Source organism: Parasteatoda tepidariorum, chromosome 6, assembly GCF_043381705.1.
Source record: "Parasteatoda tepidariorum isolate YZ-2023 chromosome 6, CAS_Ptep_4.0, whole genome shotgun sequence".
Lineage (NCBI taxonomy): Eukaryota > Metazoa > Arthropoda > Arachnida > Araneae > Theridiidae > Parasteatoda > Parasteatoda tepidariorum.
The window spans coordinates 88,367,945-88,384,023 of record NC_092209.1 but is presented as its reverse complement, the minus strand read 5'-3'; the positions used below and the strand labels follow the sequence as shown (position 1 = coordinate 88,384,023).

General features: G+C 28.8%; 1 long non-coding RNA gene across 1 annotated transcript; it reads right to left on the bottom strand.

Moving 5' to 3' along the window:
* Window positions 1–213: 213 nt before the first annotated feature.
* Window positions 214–13,029, bottom strand: LOC122271183 (uncharacterized). Its single transcript, XR_006226230.2, has 3 exons — window positions 12,885–13,029; window positions 10,939–11,114; window positions 214–4,452 (listed from the first exon to the last, which is right to left on the bottom strand). It is a non-coding gene; the product is annotated as an uncharacterized lncRNA (long non-coding RNA).
* Between the last annotated feature and the right edge of the window lie 3,050 nt (window positions 13,030–16,079).

The following is a 16,079-nucleotide window of genomic DNA, read 5'->3' as shown; positions in this document are numbered from 1 at the left end:
ACTTAGGAAAGTTTGTCAAGATTAAAAAATTTAAATATCAATCTTTAAAAAAATAAAATAGCATTTAAGTACTTTGATAAAAAAATTCTCACAATTCGTAAAAATTTAAGAAACTGACAGTTTCTACTTTTAACGCGTATTTTCTAAAATGGTTTTAAATTGTGTATCCTAAATTTTACATTAATCTAGAAGCAATTTATATTTTTATTGAAATTTTATTATTGACGTCAACTTTACCAAGTCTATACATATATTAATTTTATCTAGATATTTTAATTGCAACTTTCAGTATGTAGAACAGTAAACATGTTTACTTAATTAACTCCCTCTGTTTCGTGAGTGTTTAATATTTAGCTTCATATCTTGTTTCGTAAACTAGATTTTTAAATCGTATATTAACCGTTTAAGTATAGTAATTCTGTATTTATGAATTGAAAATTTTTAATTTAAATCCTTTAAATTATTAAAACTTATTTATAATAAGTACATTATATTTGGATAGATTTATGTAATGTAAATAGTTTCGAAAATTATCTTTTTTAATAGTATTTGTTTTTACAGACAAATTAAAGGTATTTCAATAGGGAATTGTCATTCAAGAGCTTTCGCTAATATTTTCTTGTGTTATGAAAGTTTTACAACAGAACTTGATTTAGTTTGTATTTATTGCTGATTTAATTTTTTGATTTTAATGATTTTGATTTAATTAATGATATTAAATGATACTAATTCAGAAGATAATTGCGCATATTTTAAGATTTTGATATTAAACCTCTTAAAAATAAAATTTTAATTGGATTATATGATAAAAGGGATTTTAAGTTTAATGTTATTAGTTTAACACATTTTAATACCAACCTTTACTTTAAGATTTTTAAGAATATTGTGATTAGTCAGATTCTTAAGTTCAAATTTATTTGTAATAATTAAACAGATTTTCTTTCACCTATAGGGACTTTCAGGATTACCTTACAGAATAATTTTCTTCCTATTAATTACTATAATTATGTTGTTTAATTCAAAATATTTTGAAAACGTTCAAATAGTTCAGCCGATATTGAAGCCCGCATAAATAGGTCTATGCGAAGAAATGTAAGATTTTTCCCAAAGCAGTTGGTAGCACTTTAAAAAAAATATTTTGTTCACTGAATATCTTTGGGCTTCAGTTTTAAAGATTTTCAAATGGGGTTAGCACTTGATTTATTTATAATATTTTCTAACTGATTTGGCAATTTATATTTTATTTTGATTTGGTTACATTAACTGTGACTGCAGCTTTTTTTTTTTATATAAGTGGGCGTATCATTTTTAAGTCTTACTATGCACTTTTAAGTAATGTTTGCTAGTTCATTATTTTTGTGTACTTTTCAATTTTTTATGATTTTCTCTTATTTGTTTATCCATTATGGGCCCTCGGGGAACTTGTCAGTTTTGGTTTTTCGACTGACAACAGAAAGGCTCCTGTGTGTCGACAGGCAGTGAGTCGCCTGATTAACTGCTGTCCTGCCAACACACATAAGTTTTATTTAAAAAAAAAACAGGAGAAGGCAATATCTAAATTAAAATACTCTGTTTAAGAAAACTGGTGTAATACAGGATAACATTGTATTGAATGGGGGGAAGTGAGTCAAGAAAAGGTGCACTGTCTTCGTAAACAACTATACTGGTATTTTGGATAACTGCTGTTGCTTTGTAAATATTTGGTTTACATTTTGTTCAGACTATCTCTTAAAGGTTAAGATTTTATCAGAAAAATTTTTAAAGCTACTAAGACAAAGATAAAACATGGTTCTATGAATAAAGTTATCTTTTACCTCTGTTTCTAGCGCAAAACTAACTGAAGAAACTAAGAGAAGTTTATTATAAATACTCAAAATATTTAAATTGCAAAGGTAAAATTTGAAAGTCCCCAGGAACGGTACAAAGTATAACACTGAACTTTCTCAATAAAGTAATAAATTATTTCGTAAGATATTAAGTATTTGTTTCTTTATAGAGTATGATTTGTTTTATTATTTGTTTTATTAATTTTATTCGCTTCTAAAAAAAAAAAGTTGATTTTGTAACCTTAAACTGTTAGGTATTTGAAAGAATTCATAACGTATTCGTTAAAATAAACAGACTGTTCTACATACTATTTGACTTTCAATAAGCCTAATGTATTGTAATGGTTAAAATTTTTCAAGAGTGATTATTAAATCTCAAAATTTGTAAAAACTAACTACGGCTCTTATTCTGAAAAATCTAATTCACCTATTTCTGAATGATTATGTTCTAAACGAATATAAAGAGCTTATTTCACTACTGAAGCAGCAAGTTAGTGTTAGGGTAATGTTAAGGTAAGTTAGCTGATTAGTAAATTAGGTATTATTTGCTACTCCAGTTGCAAAAATAAGACTCAAATTTCTACAAACTTACGAAAATTTGTCAAGATTAAAAAAATTTAAATATCATCAATATTTAAAAATATGAAATAGCATTTAAGTACTTTGATAAAAATGTTTCTCAAGATTCGTAAAAATTTAAGAAACTTGGACATTCTACTTTTAACGCGTATTTTCTAAAATGGTTTTAAATTATCTATCCCGAACGTTACATTAAACTAAAAGCGATTTATATTTTTATTCAAACTTTAGTTTTAGACGTCAACTTTACCAAGTCTATGTACATTAATTTTAATATTGATATTTTAATTGCAAGTTTCAGTATGTAGAACAGTAAACATGTTTATTTATTACATGTTATTAACTTCCTCTGTTTCCTGAATATGTTTAATATTTAGCTTTATATCTTGTTTTGTGAACTAGATTTTTTATTATATTAAACGCCTAAGTATACTAATTCTGTATTTAAGAAATGAAAACTTTCAATTTAAATCCATTAAATTGCTAAAACTTATTTATAATAAGTACACTATAATGTGTATGTATCCTTGTTCTGTCTAAGTTCAATTTTAATCTGTAAGTAATTCTGAGCAATAAATTAGTGAAACATGTAAATTGAGTATTTTGAAATGATTTTATTCATCCAGATTTCAGTGGATTAATTCTTTGTATAGAATTATTTGTGTGGCAAAACTAGCATCCATTTGGAATGACGGTTCGTTTGGCTCCGTATGACATTTACTATTTACAACAAAGCAGTACTCCACAAATTAAAGAAGGCAAAACCAAATAAATGGAAACTTTTGCACATGGATTTTTAAATTTTTAGCTGAAAGCCAAAAGTTGTGCAAAACCGATTGAACTAGCGCAAAACATATTCATAAATTATTTAATTAGAGTTTTCGAGATTACGATATAAAATTTTAAAGTTTTGTTTTAATTCCCTTTTCTTCGAAATAAAAACTAGCAGTTTAAAATTTTAATTGTGCAAACTATTTGTGCACAATATATAAATTTTGTAATTTTTGAAAAAACTTGAAGTGCTGAAGATAATTTTCAATTCCAAGTTATTGTACTAAATTATAATTGTTCTATTTTATTTTAACGTTTTCTGTAATTAAATTATGCAAAAATATACTACACAGCTAGGTAGTTCTCGATTTGATCATTTTGATCACTAGTTTATTTTTAAATATCTAAGCCTTTAGTTTCATTTTTTATACTTTAAAATAGAGAAAACCTAAAATAAAAGACTTAAAACTAAATCGAAATTTGAGGCAAGTCGTTATTAAACTTCAGAAAAACGAGATCACTGAAAAAAGAAAACTTTAGTTTTCGCTACTATAGGCCAAAATTACACGTCACAAAAGAAAGAAAAAAAATGTTAGAATCTGAACACTTTTTCATCAGAATGCACGTTAAACATTCTAAAACTTTCGGTGCATAAGTTTTTAAATTAATGTTTTTTCAATACGGGAACGAGACCCGGATAAAATTACTTCTTAAAATCAGGGCGGTATTTGTTTATAAATATAGAATTATACAATTCAACAGCGTGAATATTCTACTGTTGAGGATGCTGTGTGCCTGAAGACGAAACAGATAACTGATTTCTCAAGAGTTTCATTTAGCAGAAACGTTCATTAAACAATGTTATTTTGTTCGCAATTATAATAAATTCGAAAATTTGACTTAAAAAAATCTTTATAATGAAGATTACTTTTCTGAATGTTATATTAATTCAAAAGCTACTCGAATATTAAAGCCAAAATGTGATTTTTCTTAACTGAATGTTACTTAGCTTAAGTTTTTAAAAGTTAATTTAGATTTTCAAAAGCAAAATAGAAATTGATATCTAAAATACCCGTATCAGAAAATTGACATCTTACAACAATCAAATTTGTGAAAAGCATGGAAATTACAGGAAAACTAGTCAATAAAAGATAACAAAGAGACCTGGATGGAACAGTTTCAATTGAGACAGGTGCTATAGCAGATAACTGTAGTTGGCCATGAAGTCTTAGAAGGAATATTCAATCAGTGACGGCGGCCATTTCTAGCAGCAATTCTGAAAACAAAAATATTCGTCACTTTCTAATGTATGTAACAGAAAAATGGTTAATTTTTGTGTTCAATACACTGTAAAAACTTTAATGTATTGCAACACCAACAATGATTGAAACTATTTTACAGATAAGTGGTGCAGTGAAACATCATACGGATGGTGTTGCATTACACCAAAAATGTTTTTATACACTACTTTACACAAAGTATTTATTGTTCAGTATCAAAATTTATAAAGTGAAACCCTCCAGAAAAGACCACCTCTATGTAGCTACCTTCATTAACGAACACTTTTGGGAGCCATTTGCTTAAAATAGTTCTATCCTTCATAATTTTATTTTATATCTGTCGTTGAACAGCGAGACCCAATTTTGGGTTTACGACTACTAATGCTCAACTCTGGGCTTACAACTACTAATTGCTTTTTAATTTTGAATCCAATCCAAAAGATAAGGAAACTACTGGATCAGTATCCCAGAGGTAATGATCTGTTAGGGGAACATGGAGGACTTTGAGACTCGACAGATTTAACGTGCATCAGTCATCATTTACTACACGGGGAGTCTTCGGCCGGCTGGGATCGAACCCACGGATTAGGGCTTAGTGCCCTACCAACCGGAGTATCCCGGCCTCATCCTTCATAATTGGTAAATTTGTTTTAACACATAATTCTATATAGGATTCATTTTGATTGATGCTAAATTTCTTCATCTATCTTGTGTTTATGACGCCAACACAGGTGGCCTTTCCACATCATCCCTATCAGCAAAATGACTGTCTATCATTTGGACCAATATTCACGAATCTTGGCACAATACGGGGCAATACGAATCTTGGCACAATACAGTTATTTTTCTCATATTGGCCCTATACAAAATTGTCCGATTCAAAGGATATTTTACAGCCCATATCGGCCCTATATAGAGTTGTCAAATTCACCCGATATTTTACAGTCATTATTCGGTCAACATAAGTATTAAGAAATCTAGACATTCCAATGTTGATCCCTCAGTGCATGTTCTTATATGACTCATATTGAGCCTATTTTGAGCCCAACTGGGGCCAAGATAAAATTGTTGCTAGGGATGAGATGCCACTGACTAAAATTAAAATAGTTTTAAAAACATCATGTATACTTTCAACATTTTGAAGTCAATGGATGTAACCCCTAAGAACGCACAGCACTTTGGTCGGTGCGAGCTGGGTGCGGAATTCGTATCGACCAGCTATCGCTGGAATTCGAATACAGAACACCTCATTCGAAGGCAAACGCTCTATCCTCTGAGCCATCATGACTCTAGTTTAAAATATTTTTATCCCATGGTTTAGATTTCATACGAGCGTTGTAAGACATGATGAAAGTACTGGTTTTTATCATACAAAACTCTTATCAAAAACTAAATTTTTTAAGTAATACGAAGAGATTTTTGCTAACAAACTTATTAAATTTTATAAAACTTAAATGTGAGTGTTTTAAAAACACTATTACAAGAGTCAATCTGTACATTAACATAAAGTTTCATAGTTCCAATCGGAAAAAAAAATTGAATTTCACTAAGTTTAAAAATAGTGTTTAAAAAGTCAGAAAAACAACTCCTGCAGAAAACAAAACCATAAAAATTAAGACATGTGTATGAGCAGGACAGTAGTTCATCCGGGGACACATTGCCTGCTAACATAAAAGAGCCTTTCTGTTAGTGGTGAAACCTAGTACTGACAGTGCCCCGAGGGCCCCCATAATGGAAAGTCAAATAAGAAAAAGCAATCTTATATAGTATGCTTATAGAATAGCTTATAGAATATAAAACGTGTTCACTTAAATATATTGGGCAAATAGGTACCGAGTTTAAATAGACTTAATCTTAGATCAGTCAAAACTTTCATAAACACAATAACTGATATTAAAATTTTTAATTTTCAAAAACATTCTTTTAAATATATTAATATTTTTATTCTTAAAAATAGTGATGATTTAAACTTAAGATTAGATTATGTGAAAATATTTTATTTGTAAATTAAAAACTTTAAACCCCTATGGGCTTAAGTAAATTAAATGGAGAAGGTAACCTGGATTTAAAATTATATTTTTCATCTATAATAAATTGAACACTTTTAATAATCATTTTTCAAGTAAATTGAGGGAATGCAGGGATAAAAGAAAAAGTAAAGATAAAAATAAATGTAATCTGGTTATTTTTAAAATTTCGTGTTTATTGGATGTCAATGAATTTAACATTAAAAAGATTAGGAGTTTCATTTTTAGTAATAAAAATTTAGTGTTGAAATGGATGATTAAAGAACGTTTCTACACCCGAGTTTAAATGGCATAGTATGAGATCTTATTAAATTTAAAATTGCAGTCAACAACTTTATTTTTTAAATATTTCTGAAATTAAAAATAATTTAGTTATTAATTTTCTTGACAAAGATTTTGAAAGAGGTTTACTACCTATGACTGTTGATAACCTTATTGTTTCCCCAATTAAAGACAAAATCGGAGTTTGTTTTAGATATTGTAAGACTTTATAGAAGAGAATTTGTAGCTATTTCTGTAGTAAAAATTTAAATGGGATTTGTTTATGTGAGCTGCAGCATTTTAAAGAATTTTGTTAATAACGAGTTTAAGCACATTGTCACAGGTGATCTTAACCTAATCAGAAATAAAGATTTTAAATTTCTCATGGGACTTTGGACTAAGTTTAAACCAAGGAAAAAATATCACTTAAATTGTATTCTTGCTTCAATCAGTATGGATTTAGATTGCTTTATTGCAAAATGCTCAAGAATATTTAATTGGCCGATAGAGGGATTTAGTTTATGGAAATTTTGTTTTAAATGATTTTAAATTAAATTTTGAATAATATAAACTACCAGGGTTTTAATTTTAATTCTGATATTATTCAATCTATTAAGGTATTAAAATATTTTATTATATGTGCTGTTGACAGAGCTTCTAATAATTTTTGCTTTATTTGAAAAATTTTTTAGACATTTAATGAGTAAAGAATACGTTAACTATAATACTTGTCAAAATTTATAATTCTAAAAAGAAATTGATAATCAAACAGCTTTTTCAAAGAAAATAGGTTTAAAAATAAATAGCATTAATTATCTTTATTTATTTCCTACAATTCAATTCCACAAAACTTCGGTTAAATTCAGATTTGTAACTTGCAGTACTGGCTGTTATAATTCTGCTTATGGTAAAAAGTTTTAATTATTTAAGCATTTTAAATAAGATTATTTCAAATGGTAAGCATTTTATTATTAACAACCAAGACGTTAAATATTTGAATTAAAATATTAATACTGTTCTTGCATGTGATTTTGAAAGTCTTTTCACGATTATACCACACAATTTAAGGAATATTTGCTTGGAAATTTGAAAAATATTTGAATAATGAGGATATTAATAAGGATGACGAGATAAATTTATGTAATAAACATTTTTGAAAATTATCTTGAATGGTTTCTGTTTTTACAGACAAATTAAAGGTATTTCAATAGGGAATAGTTATTCAAGTGCATTTGCTAATATTTTCCTACATTTTTATGAACAAAAATTTTTACAACATAATTTATGAGTTGGATTTATTGATGATTTAATTACTTTTGATTGTAATGATTTTGATTTAATTAAAAAGATATTTATCCTAAAGAACTAAATTTCATTAAGACTACTTCAGATGAAAACTGCGCTTATTTTGTTAGATCTTGATATCAAACTTCATAATCAGAAAATTTTCATTGGATTACACGATAGAAGAGATTAAGTTTAATGTTATTAGTTCTACTTATTTTAATTCCAACCTTTACTTTAAGATTTTTAAGAATATTTTGATTGGTCAAATTATTAGATTTAAATTTGTAATAATAAAACAGATTTTCTTTCCGCTATTTGAAATTTCAGGATTGCATAAGAGAATAATTTTCCTTTTAATTTCTATAATTATGATGTTTTGATTCAAAATATTTTAAAGACTTTCAAATAATTCGGCCGATATTGAAGGCCGCATAAGTAGGCCTATGCGGTGAAATTTAGGATTTTATGTTCCAGATGCCAGCACCTTTAAAAAATTTTTACTCATTGAATGTTTTGGTTTATTTTTTTCAAGATTTTCAAAAAGAGGTCAGCACTTAATTTATTTCTAAAGTTTTCTTAATAATTTGGCAATTTATGTGTTATTTTGATGTGGCTATTCTAACTTTATCTTATTTGTGGGCATTTCTTATGTCTTATTTTGTGTACTTTTAAGTGATTGATAAGACGTTACTTTTGTGATTGTCATTTATTTATCTTGGCATTCACATTTAAATTTTTCTAATAGCTTTTTCTTATTTGACTCTCCATTATGGGACCTGGAGGCACTGTCAGTTTTTGGTATCACTACTGACAGCAGAAAGGCTCCTGTGTGTGTTAGCAGGCAGTGTATCCCCTGATGAAGTATTGTCCTGCTAACACACATCTTTAAAATTTTTAGGGTTTTTGTTTTCTGCAAGAGTTGTTTCAGATTTTTTAAATTAAAATAAAACAAATTTGGATTTAGCTGCTTTAAGCCCTTTTCTATTTTGATTTTGTTTAAGATTTTAAGTCATTAAAGTATGTATATTTGACAGAAGCGCCACCTTTAATTTTCTTTAGATTTAATTGTTTTAAAATTTCACTTTAGGTTGCGTGGCAACCTGAGATAGTTTTTTTGTTCTTTTTTGTTGTAATTTAGAATTATAATTTTTAGAATCCGTTTTTGATGCTAAATTATTAGTTATTAAAAGATTAAAGTTTTATATTTGTTGTCATTCATCTGCAGAACTTGTTCATTTGATTGATTTTATTTAAAAGACGCCCGCATTATTTATTTTAACTTATTAGCGACAGATTTATAGATTTAAATGTAATTTATTTTGTCTTTTTCTGAATTTGTAAATTAGTTTCATTCTTTTATTAAGTAATTAATGGGTGTTTATATTTAATGAGATAATGCAACTAAATTTATTGGAATTCAAATTCATAAATGTTTATAGGCTAAGTAAAGAGAATTTTGAAAATTAAAATTGTACCCAGGTATTCCCTAAATAAAATTTAAATTTATTACGAATAAAAATCCAGATTACCTCGTGAATTAAATCAATGTGAAACTTGATAAATCGATAAATTTTAGAGTTTTCTAGATATTTCAACATTTTGAGCATTATGAACTACAATATACGCTCACTTTAAGAACTAATTTTGAAAAATAAAAATTTTAATAACTTTTTCAAGCAGACTAAAAGAAAAATGTAAAGTCAGATCTAAAACTAAAAACGTGGTATTAGAGGTCTCCAATAAGTCGTACATTGACGGAATCTTTGGAAATTCTCCAGCTCAAATCTAATATTTGAGCAGAATAGTTTGCTGAAAAGATGGCAAATTTAGACTGACTAAGTTCCCTTTTAATTTCTATTTGATGGTCAGAAAAATAATTTTCACTTTATTGTTGTAAAGAGTCAAAAATCTAATTAAAAAGTTGATGGCTATAAAATTTGGCTGTAAATTTTTGTTCAGTAGTCAGAAAATTTTAAACTTTTATTACTGTACACGGAGTTTCATTAGAGATTTGATATTTCTAACTATTCGGAAAGTGATTAAGATTCAATCCTCACTTACAATAAAAAGCTAAAATATTTAAAACTGAGTACTAAGATATTAAGTCTTATAAGTCCTGGTCGTAAAGTCATAGCGCGATAATTGAGAATTTTTTTATAAAAGTATTTTCAGAGAATAGACTAGCTCTTAGCTCTAAAACGTTAAATGACTTAAGAAAAATCTTTCAGTTTAACAGTTTCCATCTTTAACTTAAGATTTAAATACTCATATGCATAATACATACCTTTTGAGCTTGAAAATAAACTTAAATTTATTTGTTTACTTTAAAATAGTATGCATCTATGATTAACCAGTTTCGTAAAATTTTAGAATTTCAAAAATAATTTGGGAAGTCTTGGAAATTCTGCGTGAAGGAAAAAATTTCACTTATATTTTACAAGTCTCAGATGAATGAAGTGAACTTTCTGCAATTGAAGCAAATTTAACTACCGCACTTTCCTAACATTAAGGAGACTATCTTAATATTCACGATAGAATACAGCGGCATTGCATTTTGAGTATCAAGAAAGAAAATTTTACAAGAGATTAAGTTTTAAAAAAATTGCAATTAAGCTTTCAATATTCGGTACTCTGTGTGTTAAGTTTAAAAGTGTTAAAAATAAACTAAAACCTCTAAGATGATTTCAAACAACATTTTTACTCTGATTATTGACTCTCTTATTTATATATATTTCTTTTACATTAAACAATTTAGCGTAAATTAATATACTCCTACATTTCATTTGAAATCAAGATTTTCAAAGTATTACAGTGACAAATCTAATTTTACAAACTAGCAAAAATAGCTTTAGAATATTACACTGGTAAGGGTTAAAACAATGTAAGTTAAGGAGAAAAAATGCTTACCTTTGTTTTCTTCATGTACTTTTACAGCTCCAGCAAGAGTTTCTTTCTTTTATTATTGTAGTCTCCTTGCCAGACGAATTTCTCCTTACAAACACAGTTTTCACCCTCCTTATTGTAGTCGCATCTCCAGTTAAATTCTATTTCCAACAAAACTCCAGTAATCATTGACATGTGATCTGAAAGAAATATCATTAAGATATAGCTTCGTTACTTTTAAAAAAACTAAAATTACAGATACTTAAATCATAAAAGGAGAGCAGTATTTTGAACTGCCCAGAATGGAGTTATAAATAGTCTAAAACTACGTAAATTTGTATGAAAAGAAAAATCAGAATTTTCAGTAGAGTATTAGAAAAATAAATACAAATTTGTTCAGATTATAATCTTCGAAGGAGTTTTTTTTTTTTTTGTCAAAACTCACTTGTTGACCTCGCTCTATCAATTCCACGAGAATTATTGCCAAAAACCTGAACTTCAAAAATTGTTTTTTCTAGATAATTTGAGCAATATGTAAATAGATTGACGTGAAATGTCCCCATAACGTTATTGTTTTAGTAAGACTAATTACTTGAATTTAAACGACACATAACGCAAAATAAACAACCCGAGAACAGAGATAAAAAGTAATGACAAATTAGATTTTTAGTTAGAAATATGAAGTTTAGAGGTAAATAAACTCATAAGTGCATTAAAATTAAAAATAAATCTCAAATTTTTAGCGCGTTTTGGAAATTTTAGGATATTTGTATAGTGTATTTCTTCACATTCTAGTCTCGAAACGAACTCAACTTGACTAATAATATGCGTCCTAAAATTGTACTAAAGGTAACAAAATTTTCTACCAACAACTGTAAATTCTAATATATTTTTACATAAACGATTGCTTCATAAAATCATAAAGAAAAAAAAAGTTCTTGGAATATTTTCCGTAATAAAATTGCATTAAAAAGTTGTAAACTATATTGAAGGCTGGGTTTTAAGAAGTTATTAAAATAATTTAAAAATTCCTGTATTTTCTTTAATAAAGAAAAACCTGGATACTTTCCTGGATAGACGTTTGCTTCCGAAGATGCCTTAAGTTTTGCAAGTTCGTATGTGCTACATATGGTACTAATTGTTGCTGGTCACTGACTAAAAATTAGATTTAGAAAACTTATTTTCTAACTACTGTTACAGCAGATGCGAGAAAGCGAAGGTAAATTTTTAAAAATACGTTAATTTGTTTTCATAAAGTAAAAAGCAAAGAGAAAGTAAATACAAAATAGTATTGTAAAAATATTGCAAAAAGTAATTCATTAAGTATTATAAAATATTAATTAGGATCAATTTTAAGAAAAAAAAATCAGGTTTTTTAAAAAAGTAAAAACCTAGGTGTCGAAAATTAATTTTAAACAGTTTTTCAAAAAATTGTTTTTCAAAATAAATACTTTAACCAGTCTATATAAAAGGCAAGAGCTTGAAAATAAGAAATAAGTGTATTTTTCTTTTTCGAATTTAGGCAATTTTTTTGGTATAAATTACAGAATGTTATGAATACTTGACATATTTTAAACATAAATTTTTGTAAACAGATATCATATTTTAAATGCTTTTTCTCGAATCTAAAATCAAGTACCGCTAATTTCTTCGAATTAAATTCTGTATATGATGTACATATAAGGATTATAAGGATAATATTAAGATAAGTTATTTAGCGTGTAGTAAAAAAATTAGGTTAATTTATTTTATGAAAATAAAGTCAAAATAGCTGAAAAAGAACAAGTGCAACACTTTATTGTGATTAAAGTACTCATTTTATACTCGTTTAACGCCTAAAAGAGTAAACTGAAATATATTAAACTTCAAAACCAATTTATAAATATATAGTTCAGTAGAAATTTTGAAAACTTGACCTGCTAATTTAAAACGAAAATACTAGATGTAACTTGTAATGATAGTAAACTTACCTTATACGATAAAACTTGATAATTTTTAGGGCCCACAAACTTCTATAGGAAAGGCATATTATTCAATAATTGCAACACTCGTGGGCGAAGAAAAAGTGATTGCGTGCGCTTTTATATAGGTTTTTAAAAAATTTGTGTGAGACCACTTGCGGCTACTTGTTTTTGTTTAATTAGCGAAATTTTATGTGTTTAGGTATTGTCCTTTTATATCTTTGAGCTCTACTTCCTTATTTAGTAATCCCGCAGTGGCCTGATCGTAAAGACACGGCTTCCAGTAAACCACCAAAGTCAATCATCACTGGCTGCGGTCAGTAAGCGGGTGGGTGACCACTTTGATCAGTTTGCGAAAGGATCGAGGATGCACGGTATCGGTCCTCCTAAAACTGTTCTACTGTAAAGTGCTCAACTTCGCTCGCAGTTCGTCAGCCTACCAAAGCAGGGGAGCCATCCCCTCTGCAGAGGATCAAAATTACGAAGGCACGTCTTCGGATGATCTTCAGGGATGCTTTATCAGACCGTCGCCAATAGCTCATTGTGCAGCTCTAGTGCGACGTAAATAAAGTACCTACCTACATTCTGATAACGCTGTGAACAATTCCGCCAAACGTTGTGAATGTTTGTTGTTTGCCGTAAGCTAGATATATCTTTGGGCTGTACTTACTTATTTAGTATTTTCTGATCACAAGACATATGACTTTGCATCAAGCACATATACACTTACAGATGAATAAATAATTGGGGTCTTTATGGCAACAAAATAGTGTCAATCTGCTAAACATTTCGAAGTGTGAAGGCGTTGGATTCCCCTCTGTGTATATACATATATATTTTTTTTAATCTGATGTCTAGTGCAATATAACTTAATGGCAAATAATTGAGAACACAGGCATGTATTTATTTATTGTTATATTCTGGCTTGTATGCTCTTCAGGAGGCCGGAATAGCTTGGATGGTAGGACATTGGACCCATGTCCGAGCGGTCATGAGTTCGGTGAGGGGCATTCTCCGGATCATCCTCAGAGATGTTTCCTACACCGTCGCCAATAGCCCATTGTACAACTGTAGTGCAATGTAAATAAATGTACCTGTATGCTCTTCAGGAAGTACGACTTATAAGCTTTCGTCAATTTGTAGAGCAGATAGTTCAAGTAAGAGAAAGACATCACAAAGACGCATCCAGGATTGTTTCGGAATTCGATCCCGCTATGCCCAATCTGTAGAGAACTTGCCAGAATGGCGAGACTACTCAGCCAGAACTGCCCCCTCTCAAGTCCATAGAATAATAGGTATCGATATACCTCGCTGCAATTGTTAGGGTGGCTGAGAATTAAAAAACTAGATCAGTAACAGAAAAAAGTCATGGGTTCTTTCTACAAGAGTCAGTGAATAACATCGGCGTTTTGAAAGCAGAGAAATTTAAAATCGAGATTAAAAAAAACCCACAACAGCAATGGTGGTCTAATGATAACTAATGAAGTTACCAGTCGAAAAGTTTATCATTTAGCAAGGGAATGCCACAAAAGCTTTTAACTTAAGAACTAGACATGGTCTTATATTTTGCCGTGATAAAATCGTTAACATCTGGATTTTACTACGAATCGAAACTTCATTCAGAAAAGGTAGGCAAATACTTTATTTACGTCGCACTAGGGCTGCACAATGGGCTATTAGCTTGCCTCATTAAAAACTCAAAATTCCGGGAATTATAACAACTGTGCTTACTTATGTTTGACACTTATGTTTAAATAAGTATTTTTTTTAAAAAAATTAAACTACATTCTTGCTTGAGTAGTAAATATTCAGAGTTTTCGTTGTTCGCGTAACAGAAATATTTAGAAAGCAGATTTATTTAAATTAACATATTAACAAATGATACAGTAATAATATAAAAATGTAATAATAATGCTTTTCTTTGCCTCGCATTCAGATTTCGTCTCTGAAATTGTTTTTTTCTTCTTAGTTGCTGCTACTCTTTTACCTTTTTCTTCCTCGCTTTGTCTCTTTTTCTCTGTTTTTTGTAGATAGTCTGTATACTTAAGGGGGTTTTCTTAAATTTCCTTCCGAGATCTTTCGTGATCATTTTGTGCTATTCCCCTTCCGGAAAAAGAAATGTATAAATCGATAAAAAATGGCTCTAAAGGTCCGAAAATAGATAGATAACAAATTGGAAATAATTATTATTAAAATGATTTAAAATTTTGAATCTTAAAAAAACTGATTGTGTTAAATTTTGCTTAATTTCAAATTCAGAATCTACAATTTCATGCTAACTTAATAAATATGTGAATATAAGAGTTTCTACGATTTTCCCATTTTTTATTTAAGTAAAAAGAGGAAAAATCTGCCCCATATATTATATTTATTTTTAAAAAAATGAAAATTGCTATAAAATAACGCAATTTTACGTGGATATTTAATTGCTAAAAAATTGTTTTTTTTCTCCTTAATTTCTAAAGATTTCAATCTTTTCACTATATATTTATACAGTTGTTGTTGTTGTAGTTCATTTACGTCGTACTAGAGCTGCAGAATGGGCTATTGGCGACGGTCTGGGAAACATCCCTGAGGATGATCCGAAGACATGCCATCACAATTTTGATCCTCTGCAGAGGGGATGGCACCCCCGCTTCGGTAGCCCGACGACCTGCACGCGAAGTCGAGCACTTCACGGTAGAACAGTTTAACGAGGACCAATACCATATATTTATACAGAGACTTAACACAAAGACAGGCACGAAGCCATAAACAAACTAAATAAACTATGCGTAGAAGTTGCCAGGTACACAAAACAAAAATCGGTTGCAATAAAATACATGAACAAATAATAAATCCAAGTACAGTAAAAGAGGAAGACGAGAAAGAATTATATTTCAACTAATTGGATGTGTGATAGGTCACATGTGTGGGTATGAGAGGTCTTCTTCTCGAAGTGCAAGTATTCAATTCAAAGCATCTTAATAAACTATTTTTGAATAAAAAGTATCAAAACTCAAACTATAAGAAATTTTTCTATGGTGATAAAAATATAACTCTCGGCTGCAGATTTGACGATAGTAGGAAGTACATTAATTATGCTTACTTTTTGAAATGAAGATTAATGTATACTTTTGTGTGGACAGAATATATATATGTATATATAATATAAGAAGAGAGTGGAATGATAACACATAACCAATCACAGAAGACTTCTGGTTA